The 20,571-nt window shown below is 43.8% G+C and overlaps 1 long non-coding RNA gene across 1 annotated transcript; it reads right to left on the reverse strand.

Moving 5' to 3' along the window:
* Positions 1 to 496: 496 nt before the first annotated feature.
* Positions 497 to 13,628, reverse strand: LOC127569827 (uncharacterized). Its single transcript, XR_007956250.1, has 3 exons — positions 13,491 to 13,628; positions 13,218 to 13,296; positions 497 to 677 (listed from the first exon to the last, which is right to left on the reverse strand). It is a non-coding gene; the product is annotated as an uncharacterized LOC127569827 (long non-coding RNA).
* Positions 13,629 to 20,571: the final 6,943 nt, after the last annotated feature.

The raw sequence follows: 20,571 nt of genomic DNA on the forward strand, positions 1-20,571 counted from the left end.
TTGTCACCCACTCCACGCACCGTTTCATTGCTGGGGTCCAGCCCAGGTGTCTGTGTGGCCCTGCCCCACCTGGAGGAGGAAAACCAATGCGTTCGTGGCAGCCGTGTTATTTCATTGTGATTTCACTGGAGTTCTGGCTACCCGCACTCCCGCCTGGCAAACCGGAATCGGAGATCCTGCGGCTGTGCACAGTTGTGTTTCGTGGGTGGTTGAGGGAATGCATGCAGAAACAAAGTTTGAAAGTTTGGGTGGGGTGGGGGGGAAGCGGTTGAGGACTGAACCATCTTTGTCTCTGCTTTCAGTTTTAATCACTTTTATTTCACAATTTGCTGAGCATGAAGCTGGTACTAAATCAAACTGCTGGTGAACTCAATGGGTCAGGCAGCATCTGTGGAGAGAAACGGACAGTCGATGTTTCGGGTCGAGACCCTTCATCTGGACTGGAAACGTCTCGACACATAACGTTGACTGTCCATTTTCTTCCACAGATGCTGCCTGACCCAGTAAGTTCCTCCAGCAATTTGCCTTTTGCTCCAGATTCCAGTATCTGCAGTCTTATGTGTCTCCTGTCACTAAATCAGTCGTCCTGGTAATAAACTTTCCTTTCCAGAGATGCATTCCAGTTGAAACAATCTTGAAAATCCCAAACGGAAAACATTGGGCAAGTCAGTCAGTATCTGTGGAGAACATAAGGCACATTACTGGTATTGAAATTGGTTTATTATTGTCACTTGTACTGAGGTACAGTGAAAAGCTTGTCTTGCATACAGTTGGTACAGGTTAATTCATTACACAGTGCAATTACATCCAGTTCGTTCAGAGTTCATTGAGGTAGTACAGGTAAAAACAATAACAGTACAGAGTAAAGTGTCACAGCTACAGAGAAAGTGCAGTGCAATAAGGTGCAAGGTCACAACAAGGTAGATTGTGAGGTCAGAGTCCATCCCATTGAATAAGGGAACCATTCAATATAATCTTATTACAGTGGGATAGAAGCTGTCCTTGAGCCTGGTGGTACGTGCCCTCAGGCTCCTGTATCTTCTGCCTGATGGAAGAGGAGAGAACAAAGAATGACCCGGGTGGGTGGGGTTTTCACAGGCTTCATCAGAACTGAAAGAAAAGATAATTGGAACTTTGTCGAGGGGATGCAGGAGCAGGAGAGAGAAAACACTGTAGAAAATATCTTTAACCACCCCAGGACATCCAAAGGTGCTGGACAGCCTGTACTTTTGAAATGTATTCATTGTTGCTTGAATTCCCCCATTTGAACTGTGATGAGAGACAAGCGGGCAAACACAAACCTACATATCCCTTCCTCTCCATCCCAACTCATGTCACCCTCTGTAATGAGTCCCTTGAGCGAATGAATTCACAGAACAACTGCAGGGAGTCAGGTTTACCCCCTATCTTCTGGAATCATTGACCCCTGGTGCCCTGTGACCACTGGACAACTGGCCACTGTTTCTGTCTGAGCCTAGACAACGAGGGTAGTGGTGGCGGGCTCTTTGCTCACCAGAAGCAAAAGAGCCACACATGACAAACCCACAAACAATATTTTCTTCTGTCGGTAAAAGTGATCAAATGGTTGCAAACAGTATAAACATGGATCTGCTGACAATAAAATTGTTGACCTTTCACCAAATTTAGAACTAGAGTTTATGAGATACTCTGTGGACAACAAGACTGACTGAAAACCTCCTTTATTGAGAACAGAGTCCCTGTGCCAAGCCATAGCTGCTGGCCATAATTATCTAGAACTCATAAACAGGCTTCACTGATTTTCTGTCTGTTTGTCTTACTTAAAAATAAATGGTGCCCTAGAAACAGGATCATCTCAGGTCCACCAGTGACCTTTGAAGACAGTTTCTAGATATCTACAGTATCAATGCTTTTGATCAGAGGAAAGTTCCTATCATTTCCATCTCTGAACTTTTTGTTCTGAGGCTCTCTTATGTGCAATCTGCAAAGTGATAGTAGATTATCTCTGGGAATAAAGATATTGACTATGTTAAAATCCACACAACTCTTGTCCTGTGTTGCCACCTGATAGCTATGAAATGATCCTGAATTGAAAGTCACTCTGATTTTGCACGGATGAGCAGATTAGCCTCATGTGGTCAAGTCTGTTGAAAATAACAAGATTGGTATTGGTCGGTCCAAGGAAAATTGACAATAGACTTTATTTCATTTGTGCCCTCATTAATGTTATAACTGGGAAAAATATGGTTATAAAATTAATCAGAATATCAGAGTAATTTCACATTACTAAAAGCATAAAGGTGTGAACATTCTCTCAGACCGTAGGTGTAAAGGTGTGCAGACAAGGGACTGTCTGATGGGTTGTGTACTTGCTCAACTCTATTGCTGGAAATTTGTTCCAAAATTTCAGGTGTGATTGAATTTTGGAGAATTCATTCATAGAATGGTAACATGATGATATCGATGAAGTCACATTTTGAAAACAAAGCACAGAAAGTGATCAAGCAGAAACTTTAAGGCAGTATTTCTCTGCATGCCACAAGACATGAACACTCAAGGTCTAGAGTGTTCAAGCTTCTGTCCTTGTGGATCACTGGCACCTCAGAAGCCAATATAAGATTTGCACGATGTCTGTGTTAACTCGAATGCATGTTAAATTGTTGATGCGAGAAGTTATTTGCGTTTAGATTCACTATTTGTTCATGAGTAACTTAATATGACTTAAAAATAAAGCCTATTCCAAATCTCCAGGGCTGTATAATAAAAAAGTAAGCCTATTCCCTATCCTGGTGTGAATGGGACTATGTGGGCATCACTGGGAGGCAACTGATTATTCTGAATGATATCTGTTTGTCGACGTGCATCACTGTCAGATCCAGACTTTGTCAAATTTAGGCTAGAACAATCCATAGCTAAGACCCAACAAAACAACCACTGTGAGATGGAAATGTACTGTTCACCTACTTTGCCCATTCTTATTAATTTGAGAACTATTTTTCATTTTGCTTTCAATTAAACCAAGAAGTCCATTACTGTATGGTTGGATAAGTTTTTGGTCAGTCAATATAATGGCCAGCAGTGCAATTAATTCCTTCCAGTACTGAATGTCCTTGGCACATTTTTTTTAAAAAGTGCACAATTTCAGTTGTATAACATCCTCAAAAACATTTTCTTTCATGCAATCCTAATCCTGAATAGTTTTAGAGAAAGCTGCATGTGAAACACCACTCGTAATATTTATAAAAGTAAACCAAATAATTGTCATAATTATTTTTTACTCTAAAGGAAATGTTCTGATATAAAGAATGAATTAGGAGAGCTGATTCTGTGAATAAACTGTCTGCCAATTAACTTCAGTGAATATTTTCTCAAACAAATGCCTTTTATTATAAAATGTCAAGTAAGTTTTAGTGAAAATCTGAAGTGTGGTGTCATACACTGTATGTATATAACAAAGGAAAAAGTAATTATGTTTTTCTGAATTATTGTGAATAGAATCATAAAATTCACCAGAGGTTATTTGATTTGCAAAATGCCAAACTATGCAGCTAATCCCACACTTTGTAGGGTTCTGGTGGTGGAGGAGAAGTGGAGGGACATAGTGGTCTAGAAATTACATGACTATATTAATGCATTAAAGCAATGCTGTGTGTTTCCCAAATGCTGGCGATGAAAAGCACGTAAAGAGCACAAACTTCACTTTCAAGGCTCAAAGAACAGTGTTGTCAGGATTTCCTGTGTAGCATTGTTCCTACTGATGTGTTTCAGGTTCTTGCAGTTGTCGGCATTTAGCCCAGCAGGGATGATCTCTGCAGTCAGCTCTAAAAGGGATGTACTACAATAGGAGCAACAACCTTCCAGCTACAAGGGGGTGTTGCTATCGAATAACTGGATGCTGCGATAATGTGAGGGGAGTGGCTGAGTGCTCCCAAGAGATCAGAGAGTTCTGAACATACTGGTGAAAGATACTGCCCACAGGAAGCATTTTCTTTGTACAAGGGGACCATGGAAGTCTTCCAGGGCTACAGCCAAATGCTGTTGGCAGGAAGTTGTCAGGGAGGCCTTTATAAGGACACAAGTGCTGTCTTCAAATGCTTTCATTTCAGAGAAGTCTGTGAGGTAGGCAAACACATCTGCTGGCTCTGTCTGCTGTTGTGGGCTGAAGGGAAATGAGATGAAGTTTCTCTCCTTGAGTATGGAGTTTGGGTGATTTCCCTCGTGTGATGCTAACAACAAAATGGGGGGGTGGGGAGATGTCGCAGAGAGCAGCTGCAGCAGCCTGGAATGTTCCCAAGGCTAGGGGCCGGGAGTGCCCATGACCCTGACTTTCCAGTGGCAAATCGGCCCACAAATACACCTGGGCCTACTTTTGAGGTTATAAGAGGTCACAGATCTCACTGAGGACAATGAATGTAATTTGCGTGTTTGGCTCATTAAATAGCATGGATTATGGGATAAATGGGATGGCCCCAAAACACCATTAAAACACAGTTGTTCATTGAGTGAATATGAATGATAACTTTCTAAACGAGTGAAGTTGAAAATCTCTCTGCAGACAAACTTAATGCGTTGCATTACTGTTGTTATCATGTGGGCTAGCTTTATGGCAGTAGTAAAGTGCTAGGGCAAACAAAAGTCCTATCAAAAGTCAGGGATTGAATTTCTCAGTAGACATAAAGACACACAGGAATGAGAACAAAATTGCTTTAATCCAGTTAAGCTAATTTCCTACTGCCCAGCACCTTTAATTTGTGTTGAATTAATTTCTGTGCTGTGTGAATGAATTTCTGGGCCTTTTTCCTTACAAGCAGTTGCAGCTCTCGCTGGAGCCTGGATGACCCATGGCTGAAGTGTGAATTACAGCTGATGTTCTATGTTGGCACTTAGACGTTTGGACTGGGCTGTGTTGAAATGGCTGGGACTTTTATATCAGTTCTTGGCCAGACTGCTAGATGGAGCACTTGCTTTAGAGCTTATTCCAAAGCAAGAAGGAAAATTTGGTACTGGTTCTCTACCTATAGAACACAGTATAGCACAGGAATAGGTCCTTCGACCCATGATATCTGTGCAACCATGATGCCAAATTAAACTAAATCTGTCTCCCTGCACGTGATCCATATCCCTCCAATCCCTGTGTTTGTCCAAATGCCTTTTAAATGCCCCTGTCATGTCTGCTTCCACCACCACAGCATGTTTCAGGCTCCTACCACTCTCTGTGTAAAAAACTTACCCTGCATATCGACTTTGAACTTTCCCCCTCTCACCTTAAGGCTGTGTCCTCTAGTATTTGATGTTTCCACCCAGGGTAAAAGACTCTGTCTACCCTGTCTATACCTCTCACAAGTTCATAAACCTCTATTAGTCTCCCCTCAGCCTTTGATGCTCCAGAGAAAACCTATGTAGAAGTCCACTTCTTGTTGGACAATTATAGTTCCTTCCAATGATGACTTCTAAAAGCACATAAATCAGATTAAAAAAAAACAAGCTGAACATGTGAATTCCTGTACTAAGATACTTAATTTTAACACAGAAACAGAAGAATCCTGCAATTATTGTAAACATGCCAATATTCATCAGATGCTTCAGAGTCCTACAGCACAGAACATAGAACATAAATAGAACATAGAACAGTACAGCACAGAACAGGCCTCTCGGTCCACAATGTTGTGCCGACATAGCTAATCCCTCTTACCTACAGACTGCCCATATCCCTCTATTTTTCTCTCATTCATGTGCCCATCCAAGCCCCTCTTAAAAGCCCCCAATGAATTTGCTTCCACCACCCCATCAGGTAACACACTCCAGGCATCCACCACTCTCTCAGTAAAAAACTTACCCCTCACATCTCTTCTGAACCTACCCCCTCTCACCTTAAATGCATGCCCTCTGGTATTGGATCACTCAATAATAGGAAAAAATATATTGCTTGTCCACCCTGTCTATGCCCCTCATAATTTTATACATTTCCAACAGATCATCCGTCAGCCTCCGCTGCTCCAGAGAAAAAAGCCCAAGTTTGTCCAGCCTCTCCTGATAGCCCATGCCCTCTAATCCAGGCAGCATCCTAGTAAACTTCCTCTGCGCTCTCTCTAAAGCCTTGACATCCTTCCTAGAGTGAGGTGACCAGAATTGCATGCAATAATCTAAATGCAACCTAACCAGAGTTCTATAGAGATGCATCAGAACTTCTTGACTCCTATACTCAATACCTCGATTAATGAAAGCAAGCATTCCATAAGCCACTCTTTCTACTGTGTCGCCACTTTCAATGAGTCATGGACTTACACCCCAAGATCTCTCTGCTCTTCAACACTGTTAGGGGTCTTGCTCTTAAGAGTGTACTGCCTCTGGATATTAGTCCTACCAAGAAAAATGTCCTTCAGCTGCCAAGTCTCCACCAATCATCAAGCACCCGCTTTTACACTAATCCTACACTAATACCATTTTTGTTCTCCTCACATTCCCATTAACCACTCCCTGTTCCCCCAAATTCTGCCACTCACCTGCACATTAGGCACAATTTATAGTGAGCTACCAACCCACACATTCTTTGAGTGTAGAAGGAAACTGGAACACCCGGAGAAAACCCACCCAGTCACAGGGAGAATGTGTGAACTCTGTCCAGGTAGCACCGGAGGTCAGGATTGAACCTAGGTTGCTGTAGCTGTGAGGCAGAAGCTCTACTAGCTGCATCACTGTGCTGCCCCAAAAAAGGGTGCTAAAAAACCTCCAAAATGACCAAGATGGGGTCATAGATAAGAGCACAGTTGAGGACATGTTTACCGTCGAGGACAGGTTTACTATAGAGGACGTGTTTACTGGTAGGTTCCACCATTGTAAATGTGTTGAAGCTCTCACTTGAAGAAGCTCCTCATGGATTACAAAATTCCACAAAAGGCTACCAGTGGTCCTTAAGGGACTAATTGGTGGGAATCTGTGTTAAAACCTAATGAACCATTGAACATAAATGAAACTGATGTCACGTTAACATTAAGTCATTGAAATGGCATGATTTGAGATTAAACTGTTGACTTGAATATTCTGCATTGTGTACATTTAAGTTTTTTATGAATAAAATATATTTTGACATCATAAAAAAGTGGTCTTTAAGGAGGCTACACAAAATTATAATGGATAGCACTTGACCTGACACCCTCTCCTAAGAGCAACCAGCTGATTGGGAGTAAACAAGTCACTGAAGAGAATTTCAAGTGTTACTTAAGTTTTACTTTATATCAGTTTTATTGTTCACATGCTACTGGAGCTTCGAAGAACATTTTCAAAACACAGCAGGAGACTTTCTGGGGGATTTTGTCAAAACCTCGTAACACTAGGAATTCCCTGAGGATTATATCTGAAAGGAGTGTACTACACTGTCCTAGTGGATACTTGACAGGACTTTCTGGGAGAAAGAGGGTGCTTGGTCTTGCTGGGGATCGTGCCACATCTGCAGGAGGAAATGGAGTAAATTATGAAACTGGACAGAGCAGCCACTGCTGCTGCAGGAGACACCATGGACAACACCCCATCGTAGGTACAGGACAACTCACTGGATCACTCCAGCGCTGCCTTTGAGAAACATGCGTCCCGTCATTTGGTCCTTCTGCCAATCTGAAACTTCTCACTATGTGCCGGCCAGTGTAAGCGGCATACTGTGTGATGAAAATTGTGTCTAATCATCTCTTTGTACAGCACCTCAATGGAAGTCAATGGAAGTGAATGTCAAGAGATCAGCACAACCAGCCAGCGATACAAGTTTAGCGCGAGCAACTAGAGGCATATTTCACCCATTATTATCCCATTTAATTTTGTTCTTCAGAGGGGAATTAGGGAAGCTACCCAGATGCAGGAAACCTGAGAGAACAAGGGTCTCTCAGATTCCCAGGTCAGGCAGAGAAACTGAGTTAATGTTTCAAGTTGATGAACTTTCAACCTTATACCTGCATTTTCTGTTTTTATTCCTCAAGTTTGCAGTTACCTTACATAGCGCCCCAAAAAATATAGAACCATTGCACCCAGCCATGCTTTCATCTCTGAAGGTCACCAACCAGACCACTTCCTGTGTCACCTCTAGCCTGTCTCAGACTTCACTTTATTCCTGTAGGTTGACCCAGTTTTATATGGTGTGCCTGATACCAATAGGGGTTCAAAAAATTAGGACTGGTTCTTGTCTCAGTACCTGTCCCTTAGATACAGGTGGATAGCTGATAATTTAAACCAGCAAGAAAATAAGAGTATATATTGCTTAAAGGAACATTTGCTTTGTTTGCAAGGATGGACAGCTTCTGGATGCCTCTATGGAAGCCCGGTAGACTTTCTGTCAGTAACTTATTATAAACATAGGGAGTAGACACATGTGACAGTGTTTAAAGAAGTACCAGCCAATGTTACACAACCTACATTAGGGCAGGCACAGTAGTGTAGAGGTTAGTGTAACGTTATTACAGCGCCAATGACCTGGGTTCAATCCGGCCGCTGTTTGTAAGGAGTTTGTACACTCTCCCCGTGACTGCGTGGGTTTCCTCTGGGTGCTCCGGTTTCCTCCCACATTCCAAAGACATATGGGTTAGGAAGTTGCTATGTTGGCGCCAGAAGCATGGCGACACTTGTGGGTTGTCCCCAGAACACTCTATGCAAGAGATGCATTTCACTGTGTGTTTTGATGTATATGTGACTAATAAAGAAGTCTTCTATTTTCTTCTTCTTCTTCTTTCTTCTATTTCTAATAAAGGGACAAAAATAATAAATTATAATGGATGGCATTTCCTCAACTTATGTTTGATTGGTCAGTTTTTCTACAATGCCACTGGCTCTTTGGGGTACATGCCTTTGCTTTACAGAGCTATTTTTCATTTTAATGAATAGTGTGCCAGTTTCTGTGCTTAGGAATATAATGTGCCAACATTCCTGCAATGCAATTTATCCAGTCTTTTTGTAAATCTGATAAGTAATTATTTTTGAAAAATACAGCATGGATAGAATGGATACAGGCCCTTTGGCCCAACCGGTCCAGAATGGTTGGGAATATTATGAATTTCAGAGCTAAAGTACAGGATCTCGGAACATGGATAAGTATGTGCATGGTTAACCTGATATTTATACAACATGGATAAGAATATAAGGAATAGATGCAGGAGTTGGTGTACAATGTATTGGGCAGTGTTTGTACATTTATTTGTACATCTTTATCCAATGGGGCGGCACGGTAGCGTAGCAGTTAGCGCGACGCTACTACAGCGCCAGCGATCGGGGTTCGATTCCCGTCGCTGTCTGTAAGGAGTTTGTACGTTCTCCCATGTCTGCGTGGGTTTCCTACGGGTGCTCCGGTTTCCTCCCACATTCTAAAGTGGTACAGGTAGGTTAATATGGGTTTAAAATGGGCGGCGCGGACTCGTTGGGCCGGAAGGGCCTGTTACCACGCTATAAGTAAAAATTAAAAAAATTATTTTAAAATTTACAATGTAGGTGTATGGGTGAGCTGAAATCGTAACAAAATGGCTGGTGTTAAGATCATTGCTCTTGGCAGTCCAAGGATGCAATCAGGAATTATTACTCTTTGGGATGTTAATATCTTTAACTCAGTAGAATCCATATTTTGGGAACAGGTGTCCTTAGAGGACAAAAAAGTCCTCCATGATAGGTGGGGATGCCTGATTTCATTGCCAGTATGACCATTTTAGAATTCAATACTCTGACTAGCACTCTTTCTTCACCCTTACTGCTGTGCATGATTCAAGCAGCACGGAGGGCTCTCAACCAATGTGGATCTTGGTTAGGAGGTAAAACGGGCAGTGCAGGGTAGGGGAACTCTGAGGTTGGAGGTTATAGAGGGGAGATCTCCAGAAGTGATGAGATCAGTGATAGTGTGGGAGACAATGGCCTGATGCTCCTTGGTGGGGTCCCGGTTGAGGAATAAGTAAGAGGTGTCCGAGAGTTGACGTCTGCCTCTGCCAGGTAAAGGTCGGTCCGCCAGACTACAACAGCACCGCCCTTGTCTGTGGATCACACAAGATCCACAAACCCAACTGCCTTTGTAGGCCCATTGTTTCTGCCTGCTCCTGCCCCACTGAACTCATGTCGTCATATCTTGACTCCATTTTGTTTCCCCACCCCCTGCCCGGTCCAGTCCCTTCCCACCTACGTCCATGACACTTCACATGCCCTCCATCACTTCAACAACTTTCTATTCCCTGGCCCTGATCACCTCATTTTCACTATGGACGTCAAGTCCCTGTACACTTCCATCCCCCATCAGGAAGGCCTTAAGGTTCTCTGCTTCTTTCTGGACAACAGACCCAACCAGTTCCCCTTCACTGCCACCCTCCTCTGTCTGGCTGAACTGGTTCTCACCCTCAACAACTTCTCTTTCGGCTGTTCCCACTTTCTCCAAACTGAAGGTGTAGCCATGGGCACTCATGTGGGCCCCAGCTATGCCTGCCTTTTCATCGGCTATGTAACAGTCCGTGTTCCAAGCCTACACTGGTAACACTCCCCAACTCTTTCTCAGCTGCATTGACGACTGCATTGGGGCTGCTTCCTGCACCCATGCTGAACTTGTCAATTTCATCAACTTTGCCTCCAACTTCTATCCTGCCCTCAAATTTACATGGTCCATCTCTGATTCCCTCTCCCCTCTCTGGATCTCTCTGTCTCCATCTCCGGAGACAGATTAACCACTGACATCTTTTACAAACCCACTGACTCCCACAGTTACCTTGACTACACCTCTTCCCACCCCTGCATCTGTCCCCATGATGAGGCTTTCCATTCAGGACAACTGAGATGTCCTCTTTTTTCAGTAAATGGGGTTTCCCTTGCACCACCATCAAAGCTTCCCTTAACCTCATCTCCTCCATTTCCCACACGTCTGCCCTCACCCCATCCTTCCCCCCTTCCCCGACATAACAGGGATAGGGTTCCCTTTGTCCTCACCTACCACCCCATGAGCCTCTGCATCCAGCACATCATTCTCTGCAACTTCCTCCAACTCCAACAGGATCCCACCACCAGGCACATCTTCCTCTTCCCCCCCCCCCTCCACTTTCTGGAGGGATTGTTCCCTCTGCGACTCCCTTGTCCACTCATCCCTCCCCACTGATGACCCTCCTGGCACTTATCCCTGCAACTGTACTATGTGCTACACCTGTCCCTACACCTCCTCCCTCAACACCATTCAGGGCCCCAGACAGTCCTTCCAGGTGAGGCAGCGCTTCACCTGTGAATCCGAGGGTGTCATTTATTGCAGCCAGTGCCCCCAGTGCGGCCTCCTCTACACGGACGCAGATTGAGTGACTGCTTCATTGAGCACCTTTGCTTCGTCCACCACGAAAGCAAGAATCTCCCAGTGGCCAGTCACATCAATTCCACTTCCTGACATGTCTATCCATGGCCTCATCTAGTGCCAAGTCGAGGCCAGACGCAAGTTGGAGGAACAACACCTCATATTCTGCCTCGGGAGTGTCCAACCTGATGGACTCAACAATCAATTTCTCTAACTTCCGGTAAGCCCTCTCCTTTCCCTCTCCCCCCATTCTTTTTCCCCTATTTGTCTTCCCTCATCCCTGTGGCCCCTCACCCATTCTCTTTCCCCGCCCCTGCCCTAATGACCTGCCCATCTATTCCCCACCTCCTTCCCTTTATTCCATGGTCCACTGCCTGTCCTTCTGGATTCCTTCTTCAGCCCTTTGCCTCTTCTACCTATCACCTCCCAGATTCTTACATCACTCCCTTTCATTCCCCCTCACCCACCCACCTACCTTCCCTCTCTCACCTGGACTCACCTATCACTTGCCAACCTGTGCTCCTTCCCTTCCCCCGACTGTTCTTATTCTGGCTTCTGCCCTCTTCCTTTCCAGTCCTGATGAAGGGTCCTGATGTGAAACGTCGACTGTTTATTTCCCTCCATAGATGCTGCCTGACCTGCTGAGTTCCTCCAGCATTTTGTGCATGTTGCTCCAGATTCCAGCATCTGCAGAATCTTTTGTGTTCTTCCCCTCCATCATCAGATTTCTGAACGGTCCATGAACGCCTGAAAACTACCACACTATTCCTCTCTCGCACTATCTATCTATCTATCTATCTATCTATCTATCTATCTATCTATCTATCTATCTATCTATCTATCTATCTATCTATCTATCTATCTATCTATCTATCTATCTATCGGTAGTATATAGTAATTTTTATGTCTTGCACTGTACTGCTGCCACAAAACAACAGATTTCATGACACATGCCAGAGATAATAATGACCTGATTCTGATACCTCTTTAAGAAGAGATCCTCACCGAAATAATCTACCTCTTGCTTCAACCATGATATACACCCTCTCCCCTTTTTAGATGCCAGCATTAAATAGCATAAGGTATTTTCCACATTTGATCCTAGCTGAAGAATCCAGCTGATCACAATGAAACATTTAGACTTCTTACAGGGCTCCACTGCATTGACGTGGGATTAATACTTCACCTGGCTGGGGTGCCCAGAACTGGGGTTAAAGTCTCAAAATAAGGGGTCGACCATGTAGGATGGAGTCAAATGGAAATTTCTTCACCCACAGGTTAGTGATTAGATTAGATTAGATTAGATTAGATATCTTTATTAGTCACATGTAGATCAAAACACACAGTAAAATATATCTTTTTGCATAGTGTTCAGGGGGTAGCCCGTAAGTGTCGCCACGCTTCCGGCGCCAACATAGCATGCCCACAACTTCCTACCCATATGTCTTTGGAATGTGGGAGGAAACCAGAGCACCCGGAGGAAACCCACGCAGACACGGGGAGAACGTACAAACTCCTTACAGACAGCGGCCAGATTTGAACCCGGGTTGCTGGTGCTGTAAAGTGTGACGCTAACCGCTACACTACTGTGCCTGCCCTATCTTGGAATCGAGAGAGGTGTGAAGGCTTAATTGCTGAGTATATTCAAGATGGAAGTTTAGACTTAGGGAAATGAAGGTTAGTGCAGGAAAGTGACAATGAGGTAAAAAACAATCAGCCACGAACTTATTGATTAGCCGGGTCAGCATGAGGGGCTGAATGTCCTATTCCTGCTTCCACTTTTTAACATATTCTTAATGTATAACATTATTACTCCCAACTGGATTTTACACTCATTCAAATGAACGGTGACCCAAAATTAGCACATTGCACATATTCCATTGTATGGAGCTGGGTTAATCTTACATCGCAATCTTGTGGCCTGTTTACAGAGGTTATTGAATTTGGCTGCTTTTACCTCATAATACTGTGGCATATAGAAGTTCTATTTGCAGATGCCATGGTGTCGGTTCTCGCAGGGATAATAACACAGTTGTCTGCATGCACATAAAGAGTAGATTTAGATGGCAGTAACAGATTGTTTAATGATCTCTGAACTTGTAGATCACTTAAATGTATGTTGTGGTTTCAAGAGAAATTTATTTAGTCTAGGAAAGTTTGGCACTGTGCCAAATCGCTCTATCATGCCTTTGCTAATAAAAGCATTTTTATATCAAATTGTTATATTTACCCTTTGTGTAGACAAATCAGAATAAATATGGGGCACACTAGCTTCCTGCTGTTTGCTTCACTGCTGTGGAATCACACAACATCGGAAGTATTATAGAATCCACAATAATGTTCAGCTGAGTTGATTCAGGCTGCAACATTTTCACCACCTTTCGTAAAAGGGCTAGAGGTTGCTCTCGGCTTATGTAGCACAAGCTCTGAGTTGTCCATTACTCAGCTTGGATCACCAATTAGTACCAGAGTGAAACAAGTATGAACTTTGGGTTCAGTGCTACCTTGCATGCCAAACTTGTTATTTGCCTAAATCCAAAGCAGAATCCTTGCCAATATCTCAGAGATTCGCAGCAACGAGGTCAAAAACAAATTAATATCCTAGTATATATACTGAGCTAGTTATTTATAGTCATTGATTGATCATACAGTAAAGAAGGAGGCTATTCAGCCTATCATATCTTTGTTAGCTCTTTGAAAAATCTATCTAGTTAAAGCGAGAGTGAAAATGACTAAAATTCTTACTGGTGTGATTGTATAAACTTCTTGTTACGGTTGTATTGCCAGCATAGTGTTGGTCACTTTATTTCCAGTACGTTGTCTTGGCACTCTTTCATATCTGAATTAGATCCCTTCTACTGCTTTCCCCAAAACATGCAAATAATTCCTTTACCAACTTGTTTTTAAAAATTACTAATGCATCCAGCTCCCCTTCAGGCAGTGCATTCCAGATTGTAACTCACAGCATAAAAAAAACTTGAACCTTCTAACTCTTTTGTCAGTAATTTTACTTCTGTGTCCTCTGGTTGGCTTGGGCATTTATTCAAAGGACTTGTAAAGAAGACACAAACAGTTTATGCCCCGCAGCTGAAGAAGAAATAAGTTCCATGTAAGGGTATTTGAAAGACTCGGAGAAGAGTCATGGTTGTGTGTGTGTGTGTGTGTGTGTGTGTGTGTGTGTGTGTGTGTGTGTGTGTGTGTGTGTGTGTGTGCGTGCGTGCGTGCGTGCGCGCGCGCGTGTGGTGGGGCAAGGGGAGGGGAGAATTCAACTGTGGCGTTCTGGGGCAAAGGAAATGTCCATGATGCATCATTGACTTTGTGACATCAGACTGCCTTCTTGGACTTTTGATGGGACCATTAACGTACAGATGGCAGAGACAATGCAGATAAAGAAATCACGGTTTTGCTAAATGAATTTACCTGATAAAGAGAATGGAAAAATATTGCTTGGAATAAAAGCAAAGGAATAGACTTGGCCAATTCACATAATCTCCCGTTATTAAATCACTCTGCATTAAGTGCTTTGCATACTGTACATGAGGGTTAAGTGGAATCATTTACAGTCTGCACTTACAATAGATTTCATCAAGCACAGATATGAAATGTAGGCGTCTCTGCTGACATTGGGAAATGGAAGTGTTGTGGTTAAATTTCTTAACTAATAATCTGGAGGCATAACTAATGGTGCAAAGACACAAATGCAAATACTGTTGTAGCAGGTAGGGGGCTTAAGTACAGTTAATTAAATAATCTGAAATTAAAATTAAATTACTAGATTGTTATAAAATCCCATCTGATCTCAGGAAATCTGTTGTCCTTACATTCTGTGTGACTTCAGTCCCAAAGCAATGGGATTAACTCTTTCAGCTCTTGGAAATAGTTGAACCCAAAAGCTTCAATATGAACTAAAATAGTTGAGGGAGGAATCTCACCACCAGATTGTCAAGGGTGATTAGCAGAGAACATTAGATGCTGGGCTTGCCACTGATGCTCTCATTCCAAAAGAGAATTAAAACAAAATTGCGGTGCGGAACAAAAATGCTAGACATTCAATTACAGCAATCATAATAAGCAAATAAGCATGGCAAATAATTATGATCAGCAATCGACTGGGATCTTGCTACAATTACATTCATTAAGTTCCCCTGATTTATTTTCAGATTATGCAATGCAAGTCTCCCCTATGAACAAGCCAAACCCTATCAAAAAAAAATTTAAGGCATTCTGACCTACATGTGTAGGAGGTGCTGATTAACAAATATAAGTAAATGATAAGTATATTAAAAATTGCCATACCGCTGTACAAGCACACTTCACTGGTGTTGTAGAAATGGATGTGTGTGAGGTGACTCAGAACATGCCTAGAAGGAGTTCCCTACATTTCAACATTCTGAAGGACTGTTTAGCGCATTTACAGAGACAGTCCACCAGTGTGAAACCACAAATACAAAATCCCTAAGATCTGTAGTTGTTAGCATGGTGGGTGGAGAACCTATGGGCTAGGATGTGCTCACTGCAGGTTTGCACCCATTATTGAGGTCCTCATGCTGTGTGAGCTGGCTTGTCTTTCCACTTCTGCGAAGACAGCGTTCAGAAAGGGAGAACTGGTGTGATGGCATGACATGGCTAACTCCCCAAATGTGTAATGTGTGCCTGGATGAAGCTTGGCATGTTGGCACAGCAGAAATCGATCATGGTAAAAATGAATAAGCAGGGAAGGTTTCCTTCCCTAAAGGACATCACTAAATTGGATAGTTTTTGCAACATGATCAAGTGGTCAAAATTGCTCATGCTAATATGTTATTCCAGTTGATTTAATCAGTTGAATTTAATTGTGCTGCTGCTTTGTGGGATTTGAAATCTTGTTTCCAAGCATTAATCCAAGTCTTGGGATTACCAGTCAAGTTTTTCTTTTAAGTTTTATTTACAGCGTGGTAACAGGCCCTTCCGGCCCAACAAGTCCACGCTGCCCATTTTAAACCCAAATTAACCTACCCGTACGTCTTTGTAATGTGGGAGGAAACCAGAGCACCCGGAGGAAACCCACGCAGACATGGGAGAACGTACAAACTCCTTATAGACAGCGACGGGAATCGAACCCCAATCGCTGGCGCTGTAATAGCGTCGCGCTAACCGCTACGCTACCGTGCCGCCCCTTTTCTGCAGGCATCTGAATTTGAAGCACTCCCCTGGGATTGAGAATGACTAAGTTTCACTCTGGTTTTCTAGGTTCTGTGGTAGCTATTAAGGCCAATGTGGGAACCACAGACTCTTCCTTTTGCACTAAGGAGATGCCAATCAATATTAGGGAAGTTTAAAGCCACCCATGACAACAACCCTGTTATTTTTGCACCTTTCCAAAATCTGCCTACTCATCTACTCCTCAGTGTCCCAGTGGCTATTAGGGGGCTTATAGAATACTCCCAATGGAGTGATTGCTCCCTTCCAGTTTCTGACAGGAACAGGCGAGACAACGGAGAAGTGCGATAGTGATAGGGGATTCATTGGTTATGGGAACAGACAGGAGATTCTGTGGAAGAGAACAAGACTCCCAGATGGTATGTTGCCTCCTAGGTGCCAGGGTCAGAGACATCTCAGATAAAGTCCACAGCATTCTGAAGAGGGAGAGTGAGCAGTCAGTAGTCGTGGTACACATTGGTACCAACAACATAGATAGGATAAGGAATGATGTCCTGAAGAGTGAATATAGGAAGTTAGGAAGGAAGCTAAGTAGCAGGACCTCAAGGTAGGTATTCCCTGGATTGCTGCCTGTGCCATGCACCAGTGAGGGTAAGAATAGTAAGATGTAGTACACATCTGTGTGGCTTAAGGGTTGGTGCAGGGGGCAGGGTTTCAGATTTGTGGATCACTGGGATTTCTTCTGTGGAATGACCTGTACAAAAGGGACGGGTTACACCTGAACTTGAGAGGGACCAATGTCCTTGTGGGCAAGTTTGCTGGAGCTGTTGGGGAAGATTTAAACTAGGTTCACAGGAGGATGGGAACCAGAGTGTTAGGTCAGATGATGGAGCAGTTGGAGTAAAGGTAGGTGCAATGCGCTGAGAGACCTTGAGGAAGGATAGGCAGTGGATAGGGCATAAATGCAGTCGGCTGGGTGGATTGAAATGTGCTTTCTTTAATGTGAGAAGTATTAAGAATAAGGGTGATGAACTCAGAGCATGGATCAGTACGTAGAATTCTGATGTTGTGGCCAGTACAGTGACTTGGCTGTCGCAAGGGCAGGATTGGCTGCTTGACATTCCGAGGTTTAGATGTTTCACAAGTGGCAGATGGAGTTCAATCAGGAGAAGTGCGAGGTGGTACACTTTAGAAGGACAAACTCCAGGGCAGAGTACAGGGTAAATGGCAAGGTACTTGGCAGTGTAAAGGAGCAGAGGGATCTGGGGGTTCATATTCACAGTTCACTGCAGGTTGCCTCACAGGTGGATAGAGCAGTTAAGAAGGCCTATGGGATGTTAGCTTTCATAAGTCGTGGGATTGAGTTTAAGAGCCGCAAAGTGATGATGCAGCTTTACAAAACTCTAGTTAGACCACACTTAGTTCTGGTTGCCACATTATAGGAAGGATGTAGAGGCGTTGGAGAGGGTGCAGAGGAGATTTACCAGGATGCTGCCTGGATTAGAGCATATGGAATATGAAGAAAGGCTTAAGGTGCTAGGGCATTATTCACTGGAAAGGAGAAGGATGAGAGGAGACATGATAGATGTACATAAAATATTGAGAGGAATAGGTAGAGTAGAGAGCCAGCACCTCCTTTCCAGGGCACCAATGCTCAAGACGAGAGGGCATGGCTTTAAGGTTATGGGTGGGAGGTTCAGGGGAGATGTCAGGGGGAGGTTTTTCACCCAGAGAGTGGTTGGTGCATGGAATGCACTGCCTGGGGTGGTGGTGGAGGCAGATACATTGGGCAGGTTCAAGAGTTTGTTGGATAGGCATATGGAGGAATGTGAGATAGAGGGATATGCAGGAGGAAAGGGTTAGATAGTGTGAGGATGGTTTGATGGACGGCACAACGTGGTGGGCCGAAGGGCCTGTTTTGTGCTGTATGGTTCTATGGTTTCTTTGGTTTCTATGGATAGGGAGGGAGTTAAAAGAGGGGACTGGCATTATTAATCAGGGAAGGTATCACAGCGACAGAAAGGGAGGACATCATGGAGGGATTGTCTACTGAGTCAGTGTGGGTGGAAGTCAGAAACAGGAAGGGAGTAATCACTCTCTTGGAAGTATTCTATAGGCCCCCATTAGCCACCAGGACACTGAGTAGCTGATGAATAGGAAGATTTTGGAAAGGTGCAAAAATAACAGGGTTGTCGTCATGGGTGACTTCAACTTCCCTAATATTGATTGACACCTCCTGAGTGCAAAAGGTTTAGATGGTGCAGAATATGTTAATTGTGTTCAGGAAGGATTCCTGACACAGTATGTGGACAGGCCAACTAGAGGAGAGGTCATACTGGATCTAGTACCAGGCAATGAACCTGGTCAGGTGACGGACCTCTCGGTGGGCGAGCATTTCGGTGATAGTGACCACAGCTCTCTGACCTTTAGCGTAGGCATGGACAGGAATAGGAGCAGACGATATGGGAAGGTATTTAATTGGGGGAGGGCTAATTACGATGGTACTAGGCAGAAACTTGGGAGCGTAAATTGGGGACAGATGTTTTCAGGGAATTGCACAGCAAAAATGTGGAGGTTGTTTAAGGACCACTTGTATGGGGTTCTGGATAGGTTTGTCCCATTGAGACAGGGAAAGGATGGAAGGGTGAAAGAACCGTGGTTGACAAGAGAGGTGAAATATTTAATCGAGAGGAAGAAGGAAGTATACTTAAGGTTGAGGAAGCAAAATCAGGCCGGGCTCTTGAGAATTATAAGGTAGCCAGAAAGGAGCTTAAGAAGAAAATTAGGAGAGCTTGAAGGGGACATGAGAAGGCTTGGTGAGAAGAATTAAGGAAAACCCAAAGGCGGTCTACATGTATGTGAAGAACAGAAGGATGACTAGAGTGAGGGTAGGACTGCTCAGAGATAAAGGGGGAAACATGTGCCTGGAGGCGGAGAAGGTAGGGGAGGTCATTAATGAATACTTTGCTTCAGTGTTCACCAGGGAGAGGGAATTTGAGGGCAGCGTAGAACAGGTTAATATGCTGGAGCATGTCAAGGTTAAGGAAAAGGTAGTGTTGGAGCTTCTGAAAAACAGGATAGATAAGTCCTCGGGACCGGAAGGGATATACCCCAGGTTACAATGGGAAGCGAGGAAAGAGATTGCTGGGGCATTGACGATGATCTTTGCATCCTCCCTGGCCATAGGAGCGGTACCAGAGGATTGGAGGATGGCAAATGTTGTTCCCTTGTTAAAGAATGGTAATAGAGATAATCCTGGGCGTCATAGACCAGTGAGGCTTGCACCAATGGTGGGCAAACTATTGTAGAGGATTCTTAGGGTACAGGATTTATGAGCATTTGGAGAAGCCTAGCCTTATTAGGGATAGTCAACATGGATTTGTGAGGGGCAGGTCATGCCTCACAAGCCTAATTGAGTTTTTTGAGAAGGTGACAAGTCAAATTGATGAAGGTGGAGAAGTGGATGTGATGTATATGGATTTTAGTAAGGCGTCTGACAAGGTTACCCATGTTAGGCTCATCCAGAATGTTGTGAGGCATGGGATCCATGGAGACCTAGCTGCATGGATTTAGAATTGTCCTGCTGACAGAAGGCAGAGGGTGGTGGTGATGGAGAGTATTCTGACTGGAGGTCGCTGACCAGTGATGTTCTGCAGGGGTCTTTTCTGGGACCCCTGATCTTTGTGATTTTTATAAATGACTTGGATGAGGAAGTGGAGGGATGGGTTAGTAAGTTTGCAGATGACACAAAGGTTGGAGGTGTTTTGGATAGTGTAGAAAGGTTGTTGTAGGTTACAATGGGATATGGACAGGATGCAGAGTTGGGCAGAGAAGTGGCAGATGGAGTTCAATCTGGAAAAGTGTGAAGTGATACACTTTGGAAGATTGAACCTAAAGGTGGAGTACAAGTTTAATGGCAGGATTCTTAGCAGTGTGCAGGAACAGAGGGATCTTGGGGTCCAAGTCCATAGATCCCTCAAAGTTGCAGCGCAAGTTGATAGGGTGGTTAAGAAGGTGTATTGTGTGCTGGTCTTCATTAGTTAGGGGATTGAGTTCAAGAGCTAAGAGGTAATGTTGCAGCTCTATAAAACTCTGGTTAGACCAGTGTTCTGTTCAGTTCTGGTCATCTCATTATAGGAAGGATGTGGAAGCTTTAGAGAGGGTGCAGAGGA

This window comes from Pristis pectinata, chromosome 4 (assembly GCF_009764475.1).
Source record: "Pristis pectinata isolate sPriPec2 chromosome 4, sPriPec2.1.pri, whole genome shotgun sequence".
Taxonomy (NCBI): Eukaryota; Metazoa; Chordata; class Chondrichthyes; order Rhinopristiformes; family Pristidae; genus Pristis; species Pristis pectinata.